This window comes from Peromyscus maniculatus, chromosome X, assembly GCF_049852395.1.
Source record: "Peromyscus maniculatus bairdii isolate BWxNUB_F1_BW_parent chromosome X, HU_Pman_BW_mat_3.1, whole genome shotgun sequence".
NCBI lineage: Eukaryota > Metazoa > Chordata > Mammalia > Rodentia > Cricetidae > Peromyscus > Peromyscus maniculatus.
The window spans coordinates 95,726,625-95,745,633 of record NC_134875.1 but is presented as its reverse complement, the minus strand read 5'-3'; the positions used below and the strand labels follow the sequence as shown (position 1 = coordinate 95,745,633).

General features: G+C 35.2%; 1 pseudogene; it reads right to left on the bottom strand.

The window, feature by feature from the left end:
- Positions 1-794, bottom strand: part of LOC102916355 (prostaglandin E synthase pseudogene) — a 51,308-nt pseudogene extending 50,514 nt beyond the window's left edge.
- Between the last annotated feature and the right edge of the window lie 18,215 nt (positions 795-19,009).

Below are 19,009 nucleotides of genomic sequence, written 5' to 3'. Positions count from 1 at the left end.
AGAAAAGGATGGAATTCAGGTTGGAGTATAAACATTAAAATGATGTAAAGAAAATATAATTCATAGACTATTAATGATGTACTAGACAATAAATAATTACAAGTTTTGTATAGAGCCAACAGTGATCTTTTGCGATTACTTGACAAACACCCCCAACACACAAAATATAGACCAATGATATCTATACAAATATCCTAAATTGAGTTTTACAAAATGAAGTAGCATGTGACTATATTGTGTGAAATAGAAAAACACTTTTTAATGTATATTGCATTGCTGAGTTTTTTGTTATGGTAGTTTGTGTGTCATAGCAACTTTATTGATATATGAACCATATATTACACAATATTCCTTCCTTCCTTTCTTCCTTCCTTCCTTCCTTCCCTCCTTCCCTCCTTCCCTCCTTCTCTCCTTCCCTCCTTCCTTCCTTCCCTCCCTCCCTCCCTCCCTTCCTCCTTCCTTCCTTCCTTCCTTCCTTCCTTCCTTCCTTCCTTCCTTGCTTTCTTTCCTTTTTGTTTGTCAAGACAGGGTTTCTCTGTGTAGCTTTGGTACCTTTCCTGGAGCTCACTTGGTAGCCCAAGCAGGCCTCAGAAACACAGAGATCCGCTTGCCTCTGCCTCCCGAGTGCTTGGATTAAAGGTGTGTGCCACCACCCCACCCCCCACACACACTCAGTACCTTTTTTCAACAAGTTTGTCTTGCTTCTCTCTGCTTCTAGCACTTCCACCCTTCTTCATCCGGAGCTTTTTCTCTGTTCCCAATTCCTGCCTTACCTCTTCCTGGCTATTGACCATTTAGGTCTTTGTTAAACCACTAAGAGCAATACATGTTCACAGTTCCATAGCAGAAAGAGGCATATGATACATTCATATAATTATTTAGCCCATTTCTCAGTTGATGAACATTTTAATACTTAGGTGATAGTTCTAAATTAAAATATAGTGCAGTGAACATCCTGTAGCAAATACCCTTTTGTACTTGTATGATTCTATCTTCAGGATAAATTACTTGAATTGTAATTGCTGTATTAAAAGAGATCAACATTTAAAACTTTTAATGTGGTTTTACAAAGATAAAATTAGTTTTATACTTGTCAAATTTTATACTAGATATAAAAGATTGTTTCCAGTTTTCAATAGAAAAACTCTAGTTTTTAGTATAAACATCTATTGTTAAAAAATAAGTGTAGGCCAGTGAAGCAGATAAACTGACTTTATATATTCACTTCTTTCTCTGTTCCTCCACACCCAATCTACTAATCTCACACAAGTTCTGGAACAGAACACCAGCTCTAGACTTCCTTGTCCCTCTACCCCAATCTCCTGTGATTCCCACAGATCTCCCCCCCAACCTCCCTCCCTCTACCCATTGTTTTATCCCAGCCCCCAAATGTAACAGGCACTCCAAGGCCACTCGTGCCAGAAAAGAGGGTAGGTTGACTGCAGAGCTTCACCTCTCTTTCTGCTCCTGCGGTTCCCTCCTAATCACCCTTACCCCACTTTTTTACTTTATCCTAGGCCCCAACTCCAGGAGGCACTGCCTGCTAAACTATAGACCATTGCTGCCTAGGAAACTGGTAGGCAAACAGTAGATATTCCCTTCTCCTTCCATTTATCCAAGTCTAATCGCCCAGTCCCATCCCCACCTCTATGGCAGACTTTCTGGGGTAACCTCTCTTTACTTTTTACCCCCATTCCAATGAGACTAAGTAAGTAGATCCTGGTGGAACACTCTCATTTCCTATTTCTTGTGAATCCTATCAGAACCCTGGCCTGTCCCAATTCCTAAGGGTCAGCCCCTAATACACAGCAGTACATTTTACCTGGAGCCCTAAATGGCCCCACCTATCAGGCCCACATAAAATTCCCTACCAAGCAACACATAGCCACTTCACTCTTCTGAAATCCAGAGTAGAAACAAAAACCAAGGAAAAATATACCTATCAAACAAAGACAAAACCAGATATCCACACCCAGAACTATAATCTTCCCAAATCCAGATGCATAGATGCTGGTTTTAAAACACAACCAAAATGCCCAGACCACAGCAGGTCCTGAATATTCTAACATAGATGAAACACACGAAAAAAAAAAAAAGAAAGAAAGAGCTTAAAACAGCCAGTATGAATAGGAAGTGAGTAAATTCCTTAAGGAAATCTGGGAAAACACAAAGAAAGACTGGGAGTGAATGAATAAATCCCTTAAAGAAATTCAGGGAAAAAAAAGAGTGGGAGGAAATGAATAAAAGTTTTTAAGGCCTGAAAATGCAAATAGAATCAATAAAGTAACCCAAAATGAGGGAAATTCAGAAAAGAAAAAAATTAGGGATTTGAACAAGAGCTGCTAAGGCAAGCTTCTCCAATAGAGAACAAGAAATGGAAGAAAAACATAACATATTTAAGATATGAGAGAAAAAAACAGATACCCTATTTAAAGAAAATGTTAAGTCTAATAAAAATAAAAGTCCTGGCCAAAAAAAAAATAAAAATAAAAAATCAAGAAAACTATGAAAAGACCAAATCTAAGATTAACAGGAAAAGCAGAAGAAAAGAAACACAGGTCAAAAAGACTGAAATCAGAAAAGAAAGCCCCTAGGCACATTGTAGCTGGAGAATTTCTCTCCAGTTACCGCCAAGTCCCGCCAGTCCTGGAGCCCACTTATAAAATAAACATACAGATGCTTATATTATTTAAAAACTGTATGGCTCTGGCAGGCTTCTTGCTAACTGTTCTTATATCTTAAATTAACCCATTTCTATAAATCTATACCTTGCCATATGACTCTTGGCTTACCTGCATCTGTACATGCTACTTGTCCTGGCGGCGGCTGGCAGTGTCTCTCCCTCTCTCTTCCTGTTCCCTCAATTCTCCTCTCTCTTAGTCCCGCCTATATTTCCTGTCTGGCTACTGGCCAGTCAGTGTTCATTTATACAGAGCGATATCCACAGCAGCACATAATTATCAAAACAGTCAACACATAGAAGAAAATAAGAATATTAAAAGCTGCAAGTGAAGAAGACCAAGTAATGTATGAAGGCAGAATTATTAGAATTATACCTGACTTCTCAATGGAGACTCTAAAACCAGAAGAGCTTGGACAACTGTGCTGAAGATGCTAAGAGAACAGAGATGCCAGCCCAGATTACTATGCCCAGAAAACCTTTCAAACAGTATAAATAGAGAAAATAAGATATTCCATGATTAAGTCAAATTTGGACAATATCTATAAAAATTTCCAGCCCTACAGAAGGTGCTAGAAAGAAAAAACCCCAACCAAGAAGGTTAATTAAACACATGAAAAAAATAGGAAATAAATAACCTCACATCATTAAAATCAAAGTAAGGGAGTCAATCTCTCTGTCTCTCTCTGTCTCTCTGTCTCTCTGTCTCTCTCTCTTATGCTCTCTGTCTCTATCATACACACACACACACACACACACACACACACACACACACACAAGATATCACCACCACCAATAACAAAATAAAAGGAATTAATGATAATTGATCATTGATATCTCTCAAAATCAATAGCCTATATTCCCCAGTAGAAAGACAAAGATGAACAGAATGGATGGTTTTGCTGCATACAAGAAACACACCAAAGAAACATGGATAGAAATTACATCAGGGTGAAAGATTGGAAAAAAATATTTCAAGCAAATTGGTCTATGAAGCATACTGGACAGACATTGTAATATCTAACAAAATAGACTTCAAACTAAAATTAAGCAAAAGAGGTGGTGAACGACACTACATATTCATGAAAGGAAAAAGCCACCGAGATGACATTGGAATTCTTGTGCCCCACACAAGAGGGCACCCACACTTTTTAAAGAACTACCACTACAACTTAAATCAAGTGCTTACTTTAAAAAAAAATTGAATAGATCTCATACTAGCGAACTAACAGAACAGCTGAAATCTCTAGAAGTGCTGTGGAGTGTCATTCTGTACGCTGTGAATGTGTGTTGCTCTGATTGATTGATAAATAAAACACTGATTGGCTAGTAGCCAGGCAGGAATTATAGGCAGAATAAGCAGACAAGGAGAATTCTGGGAAGAGGTAGGCTAAGTCAGGAGTCATCAGCCAGACACAGAGGAAGCAAGATGACAAGGCAGAACTGAGAAAAAGGTACCAAGCCACATGGCTAAACATAGATAAGAATTATGGGTTATTTTAAGTGTAAGAGCTAGTCAGTAATAAGCCTGAGCAAATGGTCATACAGTTCATACTTAATATAAGTCTCTGCATGTTTATTTGAGTCTGAGCAGCTGTGGACCAGGTGGGACACAGGAAAACTTCCAACTACACAGAAGAAAAATAAGTAAACACACCTGGGAGAAGTGGACTGTAAAAGTTAAGAAATTGAGGGCTGGAATCAATAAAACAGAAATAAAGAAACCAATAAAAAATCAATGAAACAAAGAGTTGGTTATTTGAGAAAATCAACAAGATAGAAATATTTATCCAAACTAACTAAAAGACAAAGAGAAAATTTCCAAATTAACAAAATCAGTAACAAAAAAGGATATAACAACAGACCCTGAGGAAATCCAAAGAATCACAATGATATACTTTAAAAACCTGTATTCCACCAAATTGGGAAAAAAAGCATTATTTTCTCGATAGGGATTGCTAACCAAAGTTAAACCAAGTAAAGTTAAATAGACCTATAAATAGACCTTTAAATAGACCTATAACTGCTAGTTAAATAGAAACAGTCATTAAAAGTCTCCCAACCAAAAAAAAAGTCCAAGGCCAGATGGTTTTAGCAGAATTCTACCAGACATTCAAAGTACAGTTAACACCAATTCTCCTCAAATTATTAAACAAAATAGAAACAGAAAAAAATATTGCTAAATATATTTTATGAGGCCAAAGTCATCCTGATACTCAAACCACATAAAGACTCAACAGGGAAAGATAACTACAGACCAATTGACCTTACAAACATAGATCCAAAAATACTCAATAAAATACATGCAAATGAAGTTCAAGAACACATCAGAAAGGCCATTCACCATGGTCAAGTAAGCTTCATCCCAGAGATGCAGGGATGGTTCAACATATGAAAATCAATAAATGCAATCCATCATATAAACAAAGTGAAAAAAAATACACATGCTCATCTAAATAGATTCAGAAAAGGCTTTTGACAAAATCTATCACTCATTCATGATAAATGTCCTACAGAGATTAGGGATACAGGGGACATAACCAACCATAACAAAGGCAATTTACAGCAAACCCATAGCCAGCATCTATTGGTGAAATTATTAAGCCCACTCCACATAGTTAAAAGGGAGGTATATTTAGTGGTGTAACTTACAAATAAAGGGATAGGTTGGTTGCAGGGTCTGGGAAAGACGTAGCGCAGTCCAGCAGTGTTCTCTGCTTGGTCTACCTCTAGAGTCCAGGGTCTAGGAACCAAGAGAGACAGGACATCTGGACCTCGGTTCTTCAGGGTCCTCTCTTGGCCCCACCTTGTAGGCGTGACAGTTACCAAAGCCTCAATGGGGATTGGAACTTCCAGATCAAGGTTGGAATGGCTACCCACTACATCTCCCCCTTTTGTCTAAATAAGAAGGTTCTAACCTAATACAAGACTATATACAAAGGAATGGTTATCAAATATTGTCCAGGAATAATGAGAGATAATGACCTAGATAAGATGGAACTACAACAAACGCAAAGAATATCAAGCAAGAAACACATGCTAAAATCCAGAGAAGTATAGAGCCTAGGTAAATGGCATGTTACAAAGATCATTCCAAATGGTGTCCTATCATAAAGAACCTGAATCTAATACTTAATATGTTCTATCTAAGATTATATCTATACATATACATATACATATACATATACATATACATATACATACATATATTTTTTAAAGAAATATATATATATACTAAGTTGTAACTATAACTGCTAGTCTTCAATCCCATCAAAGACCTGAGAAGCAATATAATGGTACCTGAGAAATGGTAGATGGATGCAAGTAACTTTCAGGAATCTAGCAAGAGTAGACTGAGACAGCTGGCAGCCTGGACACTCACTTAATATTTCTCAGCATTGTTGGTGCATTCAAATTGGCTACAGGCCTAGAGTATCTGACAGACCATTTTCAGAAGCAGAAATTCTGAAAAACCATCTTACCCTGTCTTGGCAGAGTTTAGAAGTCACTTTTTTTTGTGTCCCACTTGTCCAGAAGGATCGCACTCGTCTTGTCAGTAGTTGAGGTAAGGGCAGTTCTTTGCCCAATAGGCCATTTTGTGCCAAGAAGACAAACTTCCAACTGGAAATGTCTTAGAAGGCCAGCATTCTCTCAGGATCAAATTGGTGCTGCCAGAAGCAATTGGGTCTCACATCAAGAATTCTAATTTATTTAAATGCCATATCCTCTAGGTCTATGAAGTGTTTGAAGATTACCTGTCTATCCAACCTATGTATATGTAAATATGGATAACCTAACTAATGTAACTATAGAGATGACAAACATAGGTGACTATAAATCTATAAGTCTTATCTACCGAAATAACCTAAGGACTAAGGCTTCATGTAAACAAGGTAAACAGTCTATAAGCAAATGTACGGTAAGGGATGATGACTTCAAAATTGTGACAATACACAACATATTTATAACAGAGGTAGGAATGCATAGTGCAGAATGCAATATGACAATAACCTTAAATATATATCAATATACAGAATATGCTAAGCAGAAGTAGAACATACATACAATACAGTATGATAGCTATAAATTTACATTTGTATCAATATACAAATATTTCAAATAAGAGTAGAAATATATGTACATTATAACAAATATAGTTCTGTATCTGTACCAATATACAAATTATCTTAATCAGGAATATAAAAATAATTTACATTTTTATCAACATATAAGAATCCATAACAGTGTAAATTACAGTGTAAATTATCTAAGGCTGCTATTTTATTAAATTTGTTTACTAGTCTATACAATAATCTACCATAATATCTTATACCTTTCCATTCCATTTCTTCTTTTCTCTTTTTTTGAGAGAATTAAATAGAGAGTAATTCAAAGCAATTCCACTAAAATAAGGAATAAGACAGGGTTGTCCACTCTCTCTGTACCTATTCAATATAGAACTTGAAGTCTGAGCTGGAGTAATAAGACAGCTAAAGGAGATCAAGGGGACACAACTGGAAAGGAAGAAATCAAATTATCATTATTCACAGATGATATCATAGTATCCATAGGTGATCCTAAAAACTCCATCTGGAAAACCTGACAGCTGATAAACACTTTCAGTGAAGTAACTGGATGCAAAATTACCTCAAAAAAATCAATCGCCTGACAAATGATCTGAGAAAAAAAATCAAAGAAACAAACTTTCATAATAGTCTCTCTTTTTTTACAGCATTTCTTCCTTGATTATTTTTTTATTTTATAATTTAATTTAGCTTTACATATCAGCCACAGATTCCACTGTCCTCCCTCCTTCCCTCCTCCCCCCAGCCAAGCCCCATTCCCACTTCTTCCAGGGCAAGGACTGCCCTGGGGATTCATCTCAGCCTGGTAGACTCAGTTGAGGCAGGTCCAGTCCCCTCCTCCCTTCACCCAGACTGAGCAAAGTGTCCCTGCATAGGCCCCAGGCTCCAAACAGCCAGCTCATTGACTGAGGACAGGTCCCAGTGCCTGGGGACCTCCCAAACAATTTAGGCTAATCAACTGTCTCAAATATCCAGTTGGGGGCTCTTCAGCTTTTGGTTCATAGTTCATGTGTTTCCACTAGTTTCAAATATAAAATACCTTGGGGTAACTCTAACTAAGCATGTTAAATACTTGTAGGATTAAAAACTTCAAGTCACTGTAGAAAGAAATTGAAGAATATCAAAAGATGAAAAGATCTCCCATGCTCAAGTATCTACAGGATTAGCATAGTACAAATGGCCATCCTACCTAAAGTAATGTATAGACACAATTCAATACCCATTAAAATTGCAGCCCAATTATTCAGAGATCTTGAAAGAACAATTTCCAGCTTCAAGTGGGAAAAAAAAACAGGATAGCTAAAACAACCTGGGATAATAAAAGAATTGTTGGAGGTATCACTCACCATATCTGATTTCAAGTTGTGCTACAAAGCTATAGTAAAAAAAAACAGCATGGTATTGTCATGCAAACAGACACTTTGATTAATGGAACTGAATTGAAGACCCAGATATAGGACCCAGACATGCCTATTAACACCTGATTTTTGATAAAGAAATCATAAATACACAGTGAGGAAAAAAAGAAAGCATCTTCAACAAATTGTTCTGATAAAACTGAATCTTTGCATGTAGAAAACTGAAAATAGATCCATATTTATCATACTGCACAAAAATCAACTCCAAGTGGATCAAAGACCTCAAAAACCTGATACACTTAACTGGATAGAAGAGAAAATGAGATATAGCCTTGAATACATTGGTACAGGAGAAGACTTTCTAGACAGAACACCAATAGCACAGGCACTAAGATCAACAATTAGTAAATAGAACCTCAAGAAACTGAAAAGATACTGTAAGGCAATGAACACCTTCATTCACACAAAGTGGCAGCCTACAGAATGGGAAAAAATAACCAAATCCACATATGGTAGATCAGTATTATCCAAAATAAATAAAGAACTGAAGACAGCAGATATAAAAGAAACTAATAATGCAATTAAAAATAAAGTACCAAGAAATCTCAATAGAGTAAATTCAGATGGCTGAGAAACACATAAAGAAATATTCAACATCCTTTATCATCAGGGAAATGAAAACCGAAACTATTTTGAGGATTTGTTTTACACTCATCACAATGGCTAAGTTCAATAAAACAAATGATAACTCATTCTGGTGAGGATGTGGAGTTAGGGAAACATTCATCCATTGTGAATAGGAGTCCAGACTTATACAGACACTATAGAAACCCACATGGCAGTTCCTTAGAATGTTTGGAATCAATCTAACTTAAGACCCAGCTATATGACTCTTAGGCATATATATACCAATGGAATCTTCATCCTATAAGTGCACTTGCTCAAGGATGTTCATTGCTGCTCTGTTCAGAATAGCCAGAAATTGGAAGCAATCTAGGTGTCTGTTAAAAGAAGAATGGATAAAGAAAATATAGCACATTTACATGACAGAGTATTGCTCAAGTGTTAAAGATGACATTATGAAATTTGTAGGCAAATGGATATATGTAGAAAAATCATTCTCAGTCAGACCCAGACCCAGAGACGCAAATATGATATATATTCATTCATGTGTGTATATTATCCATTAAATAAATGATAACCAAGCTACAATCCATAGGCCCAGAGAGGTTAGGTATAGAGGAAAGACCAGGTGGTACACATGAATCTCCTTGGGATGGAAAAATAGAATAGCTTTTATGGGCAGACTGGGGCCAAGAGTAGAACAGGAAGATCAGGTTTTGAAGAAAAAAGATGGGTTTGAGGGAGGGAATGTGAGGAGAGACAGCTACAATTGATGGGCACTTGAAGTGTGGTATGAAAACCTAGTCCAATGAAATCTTTCTAAAATATATAAAGGTGATCATAATAAAGTGTCCAAATAATGAGGGGTATAGAATCCCCAACTAGCTATCTCTTGTCACCAAGTACCAGGACTGGGTTATATCCAATTGAATTGTTGGCCACGTGGTCCCATGGAAATCTCCAAACAACCTAGGCAATAGGTTGCTCTCCACAAACTGACAGCAAAGTCCCAGTTGCTGAAGACAACACTCAAATAACGCATTGAATATGGAGAGGTTGTGCTGGTGCATACATAGAACCCTCACCCCTGTATTCTAGTGTCTTTGGTACAGGAAGGTACTCTGCAGGCTAACAAAAGAGAAACATCAGTACCAATCCAGCCACAAACCCTTTGATCTACAATGGTGTACTGCTTGCAAAATATGTCAGAGCAGTGGAGGCAAAATGCTTGTGAGAGTAACCAACCAGTGTTTGATATGACAAGGTCAATTCCACAAAATGGAACCTATGCCTGACACTGCTTGGGTGACCAAGAGACAGAGCCCAGAGACGTAGGGTAAACCAAATATTAATGAAAATAGTAATGAAAATGACTTCTAATGATATTCTGTTATACTCCTAGAGCAGAACCTTAGTCAGTCATCATCACAGAAGCTTCCTCTGGCAGCAGATGAGAACAGATGCAGAGACCCACAGCCAAACATTATGCAGAAAGAGAATCAAGAAGACATGTTTCCATTAACTTTCTCCACTTGGAGTTCTGGGAACCTTCCAGAAAAGGAGGCAAAGTGATTGTAAAAGCCAGAAGGGAAGGAGGACACCAAGAAAACAAGTCCCTCTAAATCAACATGAACTAAGTTCATATAAACTCACTGAGACTTAAGTGGCACATAGTCTACATGGGTCTGCACCATGGCCTCCATACACATAGCTTTCAGTTTAGTGTTTTAATATGGGACTCCAGAGTATGTGAATGAGTTGGTCTCTGATTCTTGTGTCTTCTCTTGGGTTTTTTTTTCCTTCCATTGGTTTACCTCGGCCAACTTTGATGTAATATTTTTTTGTTTTATCTTACTATATTTTATGTTCTTATGTTTTGTTATTTTCTTAGAACCCTGTTCTTTTCCAGTGAAAGACAGAAAAGGACTGGATTTGGATGATAGGAGAGGATGGGTTGAAAAGACTGGAGAGAGCGGATAGAAACTGTAATCAAGATATATTTATGAAAAAGAATCTATTTTCAATAAAAAGAAAATAATTAAAATGTAACTTTTGTTCCAAGAGGGTTTTTTTTTTACAATGTCCTGAAAACTAAATGCATATTCTACAGCTGCAGGGGAGAACATATTGCAGGAGTAGTTTATCTATTTCTGAGAAATAGAAGGAGTTTGTATATTAGTCTTTTCTACTAATCCTTTTGCCTATTTCTCCCAAACTTTTGATATGTCTATATTCTCTTTTAAAATGTGTGCTCTAATTCTGTAGTGCCTGAGAGTAGACTGAACTGTATTTCTAATCATTTTCCAAGTAGTATGAACATTCTCTGGGGTCACAGATTTAGAAAACTGTCATGGACAATATGTTGAATTCTAGTCTGCACTCTCAATGGGGAGCACCGTGTTATGTGGCACAATATGCATTATATATAATATTGAATGATTTTAGGACCAGAAGTAGACATTACAGCTAACTATGGCTTATGTGTGTTTAGATAATATATACAACATAATAAGCACATTGGGCATATCGCGGTGTGCCTTTGAAGTGGGTGAAAACAGGGGAAAGACTTGGGATACTCCATAATCTCTATGAGATAATTTATACATTCTCACACATATTAGCCATACATAACTTATGGTAATTTTAAAAAAAATGGTAGATTTCATAGTAGGCTGGATGTCCTTTTTTGTTGGGTGTGTTGTTTAAGCTCTCACAAGGCTGTAGCGAAGATGTCAGTTCTTACTGTAGTTTATCACAACCTTGAAACATTTGACTGTTAAGATAATTCCCGTTTATCCACCTGCAGTACCAAGTGTCTTAGAAAATTTTTTTTGAATTGGTCTGACTTCATATACAATAAAATTCCCCAAATTCTTTGCCACAAGTCAGGCTTAGGGTAAATATGTGTAACTTAGTAAAAATTTCAGTTTTCCTTTCCTTTCTTCCTTCCTTCCTTATCCCCTTTAACCCTCTGCCTCTCTCCTGTTTTGCTAGTAATATCAACCCAGGGCATTGCACATGCTAGGCAAGCGTTCTTCTACAAAGTTACCCTCTACCTCAGCCAATTCTGCTTATAAGGTATTTCATCTCACTCAGTTAGGTTCATCCAAGACAAACTTGATTTGGTTTATGAGTCATAAACACATCAACAAAAGTGTCTTACCATGTCAAATAATATAGACTAATCAAGTTACTGATATCCCATCACCTTTGCCATATTCTATTGTTTAGAAGCAAGTCACAGGTTCTGATTATTTTGCTAGCAGGTCAGATATCACAGAGGTTTGGAAACTAAAGAATAGCAATGATGCATTTCAGTTTACAATGTGTCCACTATACAACATAACAACTCCCAAATTTAAACACATTTAATATATATGCTTTCTGTGATCACACATGATTAAAACTAAGTATTTCAATAGTGTGTTAAAGAGAATAGATACATTCCTTGATCACTGTAGCACTATTTATGATAGGAATAATCTGAAAACAATTTAAGTTTTTAGCAGTGGAGACATGAATAAAAGAAATTTGGTATGCTAATCTATTTTACATAAAATTATATAAACTAGGCATAGAAAGAAAGGTATTACATGATCTAACTAGCATGTAGATTCTAAAATTGGTAAATTCCTAGATGCAGAAAATGAAACAACGGCTATCAATGTTTGAAGATTAGGGGTTTAGAAGTTGGGAATGGAGACATGTTGACTAACACAAACAAAGTTGTATACAAGATGAATAAGTTTTTGAAATCTATTGCATAACATTGTTATTATTAATATACTATTAATAATATCTGTTTACACCTTGCTAATATAATGGATTTTAAATGTTCTAACTACAAAAAGATAAGTATATATGATGATGTATATGATTAAACACGATGTAATAATTCTGAAATATATATCAAATTATATTTTTGCCTATAAAAGGTATTTTATTATTTGCCTATTAATTCAAAATATAAACAAAATAACCAAAATAATGAACACAATAAATTAACAAAGCATGGAGAAAGGCATAGTGGCACACTGTGGTGGTCCCATCATGAATGAAGTATAGGCTGGAGAATTATGAGTTCAAGACCATCCTGGGCTACACAGAAAGAATATGTTTCAAAACTGAACAAGAACCACAGAGCCTCAGCAAAGGCAGACACAATGTCAAGGACAAGATTGCATAATATGATTAAAATTAAAGGAAATAATTTATACTAAAATATACAAAGCACTCAAGATAAACATCCTAACAACACATAGCATAGTAATTTTCTACTGACTCACAAACTCCCAAGCCCTCACCATGTAAGAGCAGAGCACACTATTATAGTATAATAGTAGCAATAAGCTGAAGCCATGGAATAAAATGCAAATCATTTTTAGAATACTAAATTTATTGTGCTGTCAATATTTGATTAAAAATATTTTCCTTAAAATAAAAATATTAATTTTGATATCAAATGACTGTATGACACTATTACATATTGGAAATGTTAATTAGTATTATTGTTTGTGTAAATATATGCTGTTCAGTACATATTACTATGTAGAGGAAGAAAAGAATTTTTTTTGTTTTTTCAAGACAGGGTTTCTCTGTGTAGTTTTGATGCCTATCCTGGATATCACTCTGGAGATTAGCCTGGCCTCAAACTCACAGAAATCTGCCTGGCTCTGCCTCCTGAGTGCTGGGATTAATGGCATGTGCCACAGCCACCTAGCTAAGAATTCTTTGATAAACCACAAGGTATCTCATGTTAGAAGACAAAAGAAGGCAACTTTGTGCTCAGTATATGTTTTTTATTGTTTGTTTTTTTTTTGTAATCAAATCAATACAGAAATTACATGAAATTACTTCTAGTAGAACAGGTACAAGTAATAGCAGGTTTTTCAACTTCCTGTGACCTGTAAATAGAGTTACTGCTCTGGGTAGGTGGTTAGACTACTTGAGCTCATATGACCACTTTTCATTTTTTTTCCACATAATCCTGTTGACTTTTAATCTTCATCAGAAAGATTTGACTTGATAATCCTTGTAGTATACAAAATTGTTTGAGACAGATTAGAATTATGTATACTTTAGTCTAATTTTTTTATGTAGTGGAGTTTTTCAGACCACAAGTAAAAGCTAATGCAATATTTGTGAATGCTCAAAGTACTATAAAGTCCTTATGTGGATGAAAAGAGAACAAATAATTAGGAAATAATCCTATTGTCAGGGGAAGGCATACTGTCTTTTATTTGGAAAAGAGCATGGAAAGGCAAGGAAATGAGCAGAATATGGAATGCTCTTGAACAGCAACTTTGTACCAGATTTTGATTTCTTTTCCTGCTTTTGTTGGACTGCTAAGAACGCAGCCGTAGCATATGGGAAAGCAATGTAATTAAAAAGATCCAAAATTTGTTCTTGACAATTTGGAACTATCTGGACACCTTTTACAATAGTTTTGGCAAGAGCATAGGAATCCAATTTCCAGCCTCTCACTTATACTTTTCTGTATTACAATTAATGAATTTGGCCTTTTAAAGCACTTATTGGCAAACATCCTTAGTGTTAATTATCCCTATTTCCATACCTCTTCTGCCATTATCTCCCACACCTCTTCCTACCTAAATTTCTCTCCCCATTTTCCCCGTTTTTTTCCTCTTCATGGCACCTCTGTTCTACTATCTCTCTGCCTTAATATTTTTCCCCCTCCCCACCAATGGTTCCTTTCTATTTTCCTGTATTCTACAGTTAAAACAAATTAAAAAATAATTTAATGGCTTGATGCTATAATCCACACATAAATGAGAACATGCCCCACTTGTCTCTCTAAGTCTGGTTACTTCATTCAACCTATTTTTTCCAGTACCATTCTTCAACTTGCAAATTTAGTAATGTTAATTTTCTAACTAAATAATATTCTGTTGTATGTACCTCATTTTCATTATCTACTCACCTGTTAATGGGTATCTGGCATCTTTTCATGTCTTAGTTATTGAAAATAGAGCAGCTATGACCACAGAAAAGCATGTCTCTAATAGGAAACAGTTTTTTGGGGTATATACCCAGGAGAGGTACAGCTGGGTTAGTTGGCAGATCATTAGCAGCTGCCACACTGATTGCCATAGTGGGTGCACCAATTTGCATTCTCACCAACAGTGCAAGAAGGTTCCCTGTTCTGCACATCATTTCCAGCATTTACACATATATTCACATGAAAAAGTTAAATAGTAGGTGACCTATAGAAAGGATAATGCTCTTCTAGAAGCCATAGGTTACCAAATTGAAATCCCAATGCTAGGTGTAGGATATCTCCTCTAAACTTGTTTACTATAGGTTTCCTGGAGACTCTTGCAAAATCAACACTATTGGTGTGGCTCGTGTCTGTCTTCAAGGACTTTATTGCTGAAGACACCACATACTTTGGCCAGAGGACTGAAAAATCAAGTTAGTACTAACTGAGAAGTGCACTCTTTGATGGCTAGTACCTAAAAATACTATGTAGGCTGTGAGGAGAGGAGAGTCATCAGCAGTCTTACCTAGCTGTGAATCACAGTAATCATCAGAGTAGTAAAATATGCCTAATGGTGTAATGATGGCATGAATATTATGGGGGTAACCAACTGCCTTCTGAGTGAATTTATGGCAACCTCCATAAGAGGAAACACATTCCTGTTACTGAAAATCTGGCCAAGAACATGGTTGGGGAGCTCTCAGGCACTAGGGGTGAATCTACTCCTGATAAATGGACAGGATATCAAACTGCTCTCTAAATTTGTATTTCTATCCATGTAGATTAGTGCAGCTCCCAGAACTCACCAAAGAATTTCTTTGTGCAGTGTAAAGTGGCTAACACAGAAATTCACAACTGATCAAAATGCAAAAAACACATGTCAGCTGACTGATTAGCCACAAATGGGACATCTATAACAACACATCCCTGTACTGATGGCTCAGGTGCCATCACAAAAGTAAGGGTGGAAATACTATAAAAGCCAAAGGACCAAAAATAGTGTCTTCTGGACAATGACACAAAAGCTGTAGTGTCAACACAAGCCAGTCAAATTTCTAGAATAGAGGAGAGACAGGGCTCATGAGTCCCCACTCTTAACCAAGGTATTATAGACTCACTTTTCAGAGAGGAAAAGTCAGTTTTCTTTAAGAATTTGACCCTGATAGGTTGCTTGTGATCCACTGGATGGCCTCACACTCATGGGTATATGGACACACAAATTGGACTTGGGGTACTAAAAAAAATGAGGAGACAACATTGGGAAGGAGTGGGAAAATGAGGGTATATCTGCAGGGGTTAGTGGGAGGAATGGGGTATAAAAATGGGTTAAAATACAAAATTCACAAGGAATTAATAAAATATTGTATTATTGAATATTTATTTCTAGCATTAATAATATACAAATTAAAGAATTCTGAGTACTTTTGCTATCTTTTTCATTCTATCATGTATGACATACACCTGTTTTCACACAAAGGAACATTCTTGGATAAAATATAAGAAAATACAACCTACTAATATCATCTCTCTTTACAACTTTCCAATGTTATAAAGAATCTCCATATGGAGAATATTAAGATTGAATATCATTGTATTTTTCTTTCTTAATTGTTTATTGGTGTTGGAAATCAGTGAAGATTAAACCCAGGGCTTTCACACTATGTGAAATAAATACTCTACCCCTAAACTCTTCCTAGCTCTTGTATCAAATTTTATGAGGTGTTTGTTTGCTTGTTTGCTTGCTTGCTTGCTTTTTCATCTATACAGAACAAATTGTTTCAACAAGACAAGTCTTAATTTCACTTAGTAGTACCTTTATGAATACATATAGTTTTATACTCATATTGTTTATGTTACCATGTGATGAAAGCTCATTGATGTTATTGAATTACAGGGTTTTGTTGTTGTTACAAAACAATGTTAAACTGTGTGCATTTTTGGCTTTAATACTAAACAGTTAAACCTTTCAGAGTTTTTTATTTTTCATGTTGTTAAGATTGATTAAACTGAAACCCAGACTACTATATTAATAATAATACCAATATTTGGAAAATATTCAGCTAAATTTAATTTCTTCTTCAAAACAATCAAATTTAAAGCATTCAAATAAAAAGTTAATATAGATTGTAATAAAGAATGCTGTATTTTCCACAAAATGGTATTTTGCATGCATCTTCTCATGTCTCAGATTCTGACATAGTAAAGAGGTGCATAAAACTCACTTTCATAAATTCATTTTGGGAAATTTTGAACTATGTAAATTGCCTTGATCATTATTTCCTGCTTTAATTTTTAGAAAATCACCAGGCCTGGATACTTATAATTTACTGATGAATGACACATGGTATTAAGATTAGAAAGCTTGTGGTTGGGGCTACAGAAATGGGTCACTGGTTTAGAGTACAAACTATGCTTGCGGAGAACCAGAATTCAGTTCTCTGCACCAGTCTCAGGCAGCTCCAAAGCACCTGTAACTCCAGTTCCAGTGGATCTTACACCTTCTGACCTCCATTGGTACCTGCACTCAAAAGCACATACCCTGACCCATTCCACACATATGTAATTAATTATTCTGGATTTACATTTCCTTGAATATACTCATTTTTAGGATATATAGTAATATCTTCTGTTTGTACATTTGTTCCTTTTTAGACATTCTGAATGTCTGTAAACAATATTGAAGCAGTGAGAGAAGATTTCTATTGTATTAAAGTTAAAATAAAATGAAGTTTTGAATTATATAAAAAATGTGGTTTTAATGGCTTAGTAAGTCAAGAAAAAGGCAAAACTTGAGTATTTTATCACTACAAATTGTTTTAGGAACACAAAGTCTGTGTTCATCTTACTAAATTTATCTAGATGTTCTGCAACCACAGAGTACTTGATATTATTAAAATAATTCAAGTAGACAGGATGTTCTGCATTATCACTTCTAATATACAAACAAAGGAAAACTTCACAAGACTTTGGGAGAAAATTTGTGATTAATGGACAGAAGAAAGTTTACTGTTTATAATCAAGTATAATAATTAGAATAACAGACAAATTTAAAGTGGTAGGGAAAAACACAAACATATAAAGAAATTTTTTTGTTTTCAAATAACAAAGTAATATCACAGCTTGTACATAGTATGCTATAAGATACACGCACACACACACACACACACACACACACACATATGTACATTTGTTCCATTGTTCATATGTGTGTGTGTGTGTGTGTTCATATATATATGTACCATGGTATTTTTCATTTAATGTCAGCAAAATACTCAAACCAATTTTCCTCAAACACACGAGCTACTAACATAACAAAAGTCTTTGGAAATATATTGGCATACTCTCTTAATTAATAAAGTAAATTAGTTAGGAAAAACAAGACAATAATTATAATAAAGGATTATTTTAAATATGTACACACAAATCTCTAAATACACATATTTAGATATAAACATATAAAAATAGTGCATAATTTGCATCAAGACAGTAGTGTATAATAGGTAATAAACAAATAGTAACCTATTAACTCATGTGTGCTTAAAACAGATAAGATATTAAATTGTAATAGAATTTTATACAGTACATAACATTCTGGAATACCTGGATGAATGTGATATAAATATAATTATAATACACATTATATAATATATGATATGTAATGCCTTTGTTATATACAGAGTGTGACATGTAAAATTTAACACATTTTATATATTCTTACTTTTTTCTCACTACTCTGGTTATATATGTTTTATTTATTAGCAGTATTTAGAATTGATGCTGATATTTTTCTCACATTTTCTCACATTGACAATATAGTAAAAATTCAAACCACAAATTACTTCTGAATTTCAAAAAAACTCCTAAGGCCTGAATTTTATAAATCTTAGTTATTTATACATTTACTCTTTCAAATATTTCCAAAAACATTTCTGAGGAGATTCAAAGAAAACAAGCCATGTGAATACCGATTGCCTGCTGAGTGATTTATGTAGGCAATCTCACTAGACTTCCCATAAATCCTGTAAGACACATGCCATTATAATCCTTTACAAATGGATTATAATTACCTGGATAATTATCTCTTCCAAAATCTTGCCAGGATTTGAAACCAAGTATATTTACCGCTAATGTTAGTCATGTACTGTATCACTATGCTGGCAAAATTTATGTGACATATATTTTTGTATGAAGAATAATTGGCAATACACTTTTCCCAGAATAGCCATCAACTAATTATATGACGCTAGTAAAGTAAATCATTTCT